Source organism: Bos javanicus, chromosome 18, assembly GCF_032452875.1.
Source record: "Bos javanicus breed banteng chromosome 18, ARS-OSU_banteng_1.0, whole genome shotgun sequence".
Classification (NCBI taxonomy): domain Eukaryota; kingdom Metazoa; phylum Chordata; class Mammalia; order Artiodactyla; family Bovidae; genus Bos; species Bos javanicus.
Window position 1 is genome coordinate 24,283,447 of NC_083885.1, and position 8,382 is coordinate 24,291,828.

The following is an 8,382-nucleotide window of genomic DNA, read 5'->3' on the forward strand; positions in this document are numbered from 1 at the left end:
ATTAAAAAAAATCTTTAATAAAAAAAAGGCAGTCACAGCTTAGCTCCAGCCAGCCTTGCACATGTGAAAAAGAAATCTTGGCCAGTATTGCCAGACCTTTGATTTTTGAAGATAACTCTCAATTCTAGATTTTTATTTAAAAATCTTTTTTAAAAAAACAAAACATTGAGATCTTCACAACACATGTTTGAGGACTGAATTTATCCTCCCTAGTGCTGCCTCTTGGAGGCCCCGGAGCTGAGTAAATCCACAGTAGAGATTTAAGGAATTATAGAGTGGGTGGTGTCTCCTCACCCTGGGAGGTAAACTGAGGCCCCAAGTCCTCTCTGCTTCTAGTTCTTGCTCCACCCAGTGGTTTCCTGAGGAATGGGCAGCCTTTCAGCTGATTTCTTTTTTGCCTTCAGGCAAGCTTTTAACTGGAAAACTCAGTTTCTCTAATTTGCAAATGGGAGGGTTGAGGCCAAGTTTGGTGGCTCCCTGGGGCTCTAATATGTGGGATAGTTAAGGTTTGTAAATGACTTTGAAGCTTCCAAGAGTAAAGCACCCACCAAAGTTCAGAGGGAGACACCAGTTTGATCCCTGGGTTGGAAAGATTCCCTGGAAGAGGGCCTGGCAACCCACTCCAGTATTCTTGCCTGGAGAATCCCATGAACAGAAGAGCCTAGCAGGCTACAGTCCATGGGGTTGCAAAAGTGTCGTTCACAACTTAGCAGCTAAACAACAAAGTTCAGAAGGGGGTTGCTTCTTAAAGCGCCACCAAGTTATAGATCCACCCTCCCCAGTCTCCAGGGGGTCTTCCCCAGGTAGAAATGCTGTGGGATTCCAGGGAGCCCCTGGTCCTTTCCCTCCCTCCCCTTCTATTCCCTTTCTGTCTTTGCTCACAAACACAGTGGGTCCCTTCTAGATGCCAGTCACATGGAGTTGCAGTGTTGGCTCTAGAAAGTCACTGTTGTGGAACTTGCAGCTTCACAAGGAAAACATGGAGACAAACATAAGCAATGCTTGTTACAAGATGGAACTTGCGGGGGGTCATAGGAGCCAGTAATCCACCCTTAGTTTCAGGAACCCACATCTAACTCCAAAATAATGATGTTTCAGTTGAAAGCTGAATATTGGAGCAAGGGTTAGTGAGAGTGGGGGAATATTCCAGGTTGAGGGAGCTTCTAGTGGAAGTGGAGAGGGGTGGGTGTACTCTTAAGTGTTCCTAGACCTGAATTCGGGCCCACACTTCTGGGACCTTAGAGCCCAAGGCCTCGTGGTGGTTTGGTGGTTAGGAGTGTACAGGTCCAGCTTTCGGGTCCTAGGAGCCAGGGCAACTTTCTTTTTTTTTTTTTTTACTTTGAGAATAATAAGGTAATAAGAAGTTGATGAGTTTCAACCCAAAAAGAAATGTTAGGATTTGCTTGCATTATTCTGGACTCAATGGTTGCTCCTTAGAGGAAAGCCTGGCCAACGAATACATCTTCTGTGATCTCCAAATGTCCTTTCTGCATCCTTTCTTTATCTCAAGGCACCGGCATTTCACCTGCAAAGTAGGTGCTATTGTGGATCCATATTGTGATGAAACACCGGCTCAGGTCATCCAGCCAAGGAAGGGACAGAGCAAGGATTTGAGCCCTGGTGTATCTGTTTGGAAGCTTGGGCTTTGTCCACCTTGCGTGCATGGTCAGGATAATGATGGGCTCTTTGAAATACCATCTTCAGCCACGTTTTCAGGTAGAAAAAGCCCTGTTCTGTGGAGCTCTCCTTCCAAGTGCTGGAGAGAAAAACAAACCTGCCTCTAAAATTAACATCAAGACAGAGCTGGGTCATGGGGGAGCTTGAGGAGCAGAAGCTCTGTTCACATACTGAGGAGGCAAAGATGCCAGGGGCTAATTAACGAGGACCTGACCTCCAGGGATCTTAAGATGCCTGCTTTTGTCCAAGTCTTTTCTCTTCCAGAGAATACTGAGCTGGTTCCTGGAATTGATGCAGCACAGAAGGGCCATTCAAGGCTTCCTTTGAATGAAGTGTTCTGTTCCCAGCACACAACTTTTTAAAGACATGGGGAGAAAATAGAAACCCAGAGGACTAAGAAGTTCTGTTCCTCAGGGTGGGTAGGCAGGAGCGCTGCAAAGTTCAAGGACAGGCCTGCAGTGGGACAGGCCCCTGCAGCCTGCTGCTGGGGGAACTGGGGGCTCCCCCTGGGCCTGGGCTGGGTCATCTTCCTGCTTGTTGCTGTTCAGTTGCTAGGTCATGTGCGACTCTTTGAGACCCCATGAATTGAGACCCCAGGAAAGCACACTAGGCTTTCCTGTCCTTCACTATCTCCCTAAGTTTCTCAAACTCATGTCAGTGATGACATCCAACCATCTCATCCTCTGTCATCCCCTTCTCCTTCTGCCCTCAATCTTTCCCAGCATCAGGGTCTTTTCCAATAAGTCAGCTCTTCGCATCAGGTGGCCAAAGTATTAGAACTTCAGTTTCAGCATTAGTCCTTCCAGTGATTATTCAGGGTTGAATTCCTTTAGGATTGACTGGTTTGATCTCCTTGCAGTCCAAGGGATTCTCAGGAGTCTTCTCCAGCACCACAATTTGAAAGCATCAATTCTTCAGTGCTCAGCCTTCTTTATGGTCCAACTATCATAAACTATTGCCCTTAATTTACAGCTGCTGCTGCTGCTGCTGCTAAGTCACTTCAGTCGTGTCCGACTCTGTGCGACCCCATAGACGGCAGCCCACCAGGCTTCCCCGTCCCTGGGATTCTCCAGGCAAGAACACTGGAGTGGGTTGCCATTTCCTTCTCCAATGCGTGAAAGTGAAAAGTGAAAGTGAAGTCACTCAGTCGTGTCCGACTCCTAGCGACCCCATGGACTGCAGCCTACCAGGCTCCTCCGTCCATGGGATTTTCCAGGCAAAAGTACTGGAGTGGGGTGCCATTGCCTTCTCTGTAATTTACAGCTAGAAAACCCAAAATGAGACATGAGTCATTGGGCATGGTTGTGATCCGGATGCACCAGGAGATATGGACCCTGTTCTTTTCAGTCCTCAGAGGGCTCCAAAGAGGGCTCAGCCTGAGATGGACACCATGGATTTCCCTGTGGAAGGGCTGGGTCTGTGGCAGAAAATTTAGACGGTTCATGTGTGTGCAGGGAGAGATGATAGAAATAAATAATAGAAATGGCTCTTAGAGCCAAGTGATAAGACACTCGTCTATACTTCTACTAGTAGAAATGCAAATTCAAGCTACAACTACATATCGTTTTTATAAAATGTATCTGATTGGCAGGGATCTCAAAATGTGAAAAATGCTGTGTGGGTGGGCTGCGGGGAAACAGACGAGCTCAGTCATAGACGGTGACGTCCAAACTGCAGGGTAACCACTGTTGCTCCCACAATTTAAAAGGTGCGTGTGTGTCTAGGTGCTTGGGAATACATCAGTGAACAAAACTGGTGAATATTCCAGCTCTCATGGAATTTATGTTCTTAGAGAAAAGCAGGAGGGAAAAAATAAACATGCTCAAGCAACCAGTCATATAGCTTGTTAGGAGGTAATAGCTGCCGTGGAGTAAAGGACAGGTAGAGAAGTGTAAAGACGGGTCAGAAGTTGCCAGGGGGAGGGGACACGTGGAGTGTACAACTGGTCAGTCGGGGTAGGCTCCTTAGAGAAGGGCCTGCCACAGTCCTGTGAAGTTGTCCCCATTTCACAGATGGTGCAGCTGAGGCAGAGGTGAGTTTCGTGACTGGCCTGGAGTCACACTGCCAAGAACGGGAAGGCAGGAATTCTGACCCAGGCTGAATGACTTGAATCTGTACGTTTCATCACCTCGTTATGTAAGAGCTGTAAGGAACCTGGAGATGGGGAAACTGAGGCCCAAAGAAATAAAAGGGGCTTTCTCAAAGTCCTGAGCAAGAGGAAGAGTGGGTTAGTGAATCCTCTGCTCACCAGGAAGACAGGTGCTGTAGCCTGGGGTTCCCAGAGGGAGAGGCTTTAAGATGATATATGGAAAAGCATTGTTATCTTAGTTATTTTAATTGACTTTAATGCATATTAGAAAGAAATGCAACTAACACATGGCATTTATAATTGCACAAGGTTTGTGCTTAGGATGAACCATTTTTAACTGAATCAATGTAATGAAAAGACTGGATAAATTACAACACAGGCAGAATGCAGTTGTGGCAAAATGTAGGGCGAGTATTCACAGAAAACTGACATTTGGGCAACTCTGCTATCAATTGTGGGCACCTCTGGGGCCAGGGAAGGAAATTTTTGGAATGGCCTGGAAGCTCAGTCTCCTGGCTCAAGGCTCCTCTGCCCAGGAATCTCGACCCTGTTCCTGCATTGTCATCACTGAAGCCTCCCCGCAAACTGACCCTGCCTTAAAAGCCTGCACCTGTGGGAACCAGCCCTTTTTATGGGCAATGTCATCTTCAAAGTGCTTTTGGCTTATTAGTTGGTTACGATTCACACCAAGCTGACTCAAGATCCCACAGCCTGACTGAGGAGAGCTGATGTCATTGGCATGGGGAGCACTCTGCCAGGCCGGTGGCCGGGCCCCACCCTGGAGACCAGCCTGGGAGCGGATCCTGGCTTCACCCCTTTAAAGCATCTCTGGGAGCATCAGTCTTTTTCATCTGTGAAGTGCGGGTGATAATATGGTTGTTGGGAGCAGTTCACATGTCCAGTGGCTGGTGTGGGATGGCTGCTCCATAAACATTGCTTCCCTTCATCTTCAGATGCTACTTCCTCCTCTGGGCATTTTGGGGTTCCTTGTCTTTCCTCCCTAACTTCCAGAACATTCCATATATTCCTCTCTCTATTTTTTTTCCCCTTCTTTTTGGCTACACTGGGTCTTTGTGGCTGAACACGGGCTTTCTCTAGTTGTGGTGAGTGGGGGCTCCTCTCTAGTTACGGTGTGGGGGCTTCTCATTGTGGTGGGTTCTCATGGCCTCCAGGCACTCAGGCTGCAGTAGTTGTGAACACACGGGCTTAGTTGCTCTGCAGCATGCGGAATCTTCCCAGACCAGGGATCGAACCCATGTCCCCTGCAATCGCAGGCGAATCCTCAACCACCAGACCACGAAGGAAGTCCTGTTCTTCTCTTTTAACGTGATCATTTCTCTGCTTCGCAGGAAGGCGAACTGTGTGCCTGTTGTGGTCATTAACTCGTAAGCCTGAGGCTTTTGACAAAGGCATCATTCTATCTCTCTGGGGAGGAAGCTCAGGTCCTGGTGTGCAATTCCATAAATGTCTGTGTGCTCGAGAGGCAGCACCGTGGTGGTGCAGTGAGCGTGAACGGGGTCCTGGAGCCCCAGTCTGTGTGCAGTGCCTTTCCTGTCATTCGTTAGCTCTGTAATCTTAGGCCAGTCACTTAGCACATCATGCCTGGGAGTCCTGACCTGTAAGATGGAAATAATTGATAATTGCACCTACATCATAAGGTCGTTGTGAGGACTAAATATGTTAATGTGTGTAGGACAGAAACTGTCGCATGGTAGAGTTTTATAGGTGTTGGCTGTTATACCAACATTTTTCAAAGGACATTTTTCCTGATGTGGCCTATATAAATCTTTGTTTTCTGTTTGGGCTGTGCTGTGTGGTGTGTGGGATCTTAGGTCCCCAACCAGGGATTGAACACGGGCCCTTGGCAGTGAAAGCATGAAGTCCTAACCACTGGCAGGGAATTCCCCATAGATATTTGTTAAGCTGAACCAAAAAAGACTATATCCGCTCTTCTTTATGATATACTTGGCAGATTTCTGAAATTCTCTCATTTCTAATTCATTCTCTAGAGTGAAGACATTGTACCTTAGTAAAATGGGGATGTTATCATCTTCAAATGTTACTTGGACACTTTCTGTGTAAAAAGCTTTGTGCAAGAATACCCTCTGTGGCCTTAAAAGGAAAATAAAGGTGCTTTCCAAAGCATAGTGTTAAGTGCAAAAGGCAAAATATAAAACCCTGTGTCTAGTATGCTACCATTTACGAAGGAAACAGAAGTTAGGGAGAAGGGTATATGTAGGAGGAGAGGGCTTACCTGTGCAGTCACAGAGTGTTTTCAGGAGACCTGGGAAATTGGTCTAGGGGGTTTTCAGGGAAGGGATCTTGGTGGCAAGGGTTGCGGCGATAGGGAGACTTCCTTTTCATTGTATTGGGTTAGCCAGAAAGTTTGTTAGGGTTTTCCATAATATCTTATGGAAAAACTTTCTGCTAACCCAATATAAATTTTTTTCTTTTTAAAAAAATTTATTTAATTGGAGGCCCAATATAACTCTTTTATATGTGTGTGTGTGTATACACACATATGTATGGGCTTTATAACTTTTATATATGTGTGCATGTATGTGTGTACACATATATATATGGGCTTCCCTGGTAGCTCAGCTGGTGAAGAACCTGCCTACGATGCAGGAGACCCCGGTTCGATTCCTGGGTCCGGACAATCCCCTGGAGAGGGGATCAGCTACCCACTCTGGTATGCTTGGGCTTCCTTGGTGGCTCAGATGGTAAAGAATCCGCCTGCAATGTGAGAGACCTGGGTTTGATCCCTGGGTTGGGAAGATCCCCTGGAAAAGGGCATGGAAGCCCACTCCAGTATTCTTAACTGGAGAATCCCCATGGACAGAGGAGCCTGGCGGGCTGCAGTCCATGGAGTCACAAAGCAACTATGCACGGCATATATATATATATATATATATATATATATATATATATATATATATATAATGGTAAAATATACATAACATAAATGTTATAATTTTTAACATAAAATTCAGTATCATTAAGCACATTTACAACGTTATGTAATTGTCACAACTATTTATTTTAAGGACTTTTTTATCATCCCAAAGAGAAACTATACCCATTAAATACTAACTCCCTATTCTTTTCTCCCCTCCAGCCCCTGGTAACCTTTATTTTATTTTCTCTCTTTATGAATTTGTCTATTCTAGTAGCTTATGTAAATGGAATCATATATACTTGTCCTTTTGTGTCTGGCTTATTTCACTTAGCATAATGTCTTCAAGGTTCATCCATGCTGTACAATAGCATGTTTTGGTACTTTACTCTTCTATATGTCTGAATAATGTTCAATCATATATATTTTTTAAAAACAAGCTTTATTTTTAAAAATTTTGGCCACACCCTACAGCATGTGGAATCTTAGTTCCCCAGCCAGAGACTGAAGCCACACCCCTGCATTGGAAGGCAGAGTCTTAATCACTGGACCGCCAGAGAATTCCCTCTTCAGTCATATATTATCAATGATAGCCATACATTTCACATATTAGTTACCCATTCATCTATGGGAAGATGGTTTGTTGCCACTTTTGGCTATTGTGAATAATGCTGCTTGAACATTCGTATACAAGTATCTGTTTAAGTAGTACCTGTTTTCAAACGTTTTGGATCTATACCTAGAGGTGGAATTGCTGGGTCATATGATAATCCTATGCTTAGGTTTTTGAAGTATCATCTCACTGTTTTCCCCAGAGGCTGCACCATTCTACATTCCCATCAGCAGTGCACAAGGATTCCAATCTCCCCACCTCCTTCTGCATATGCTTTGATAGCTTTTAATGTGATATGCTGTTGGAGAAGAGTCTTGACAGTCCCTGGGGCTGCAAGGAGATCAAACCAGTCAATCCTAAAGGAAATTAGTCCTAAATATTTATTGGAAGGACTGATGCTGAAGCTGAAACTCCAGTACTTTGGCCACCTGAGGCAAAGAACTGATTCCTTGGAAAAGACCTTAATGCTGGGAAAGATTGAAGGCAGGAGGAGAAGGGGACAACAGAGGATGAGATGGTTGTGTGGCATCACTGATGTGATGGACATGAGTTTGAGCAAGCTCTAGGAGGTGGTGATGGACAGGGAAGCCTGGGGTGCTGCAGTCCATGGGGTCACAGTTGGACACAACTGAGCGACTGAACCGAACTGAATGTGATATACTGTCAAAGTGTTACCTTTTCAAATCTCAAATTATGATTTTTAAAAGACATTGTGCTAAAGAGGTTAGGATGCATGAGTCAAAGGGCACAACAACAACAGTAAAACAAAAAACAGCCCTGATGTTCAGAAGGAGTGCATGTCAGGACTCAGAATCCAGAATCCCTTGCATTAAATTGGCCACATTGCCACACCCTTCTTTGGGATTCAGTTTCCTCAGGGGTCAGATAAGAGAGTTGGATTTGGTGCTCCTGAGTCCCCTTCCTGCTCTTTCAGCTGAGAATCCCACATTGGTTCCCAAGAAAAGTATGGACAATGCTCCCCTCTAGGTATTGGGTTGGCCCAAAAATTTGAGTTTTCCATGAGTGTAGTCACTCAGTCATATCTGACTCTTTGCAACCCCATAGACTGTAGCCCGCCAGGCTCCTCTGTCCATTGGGATTTACCAG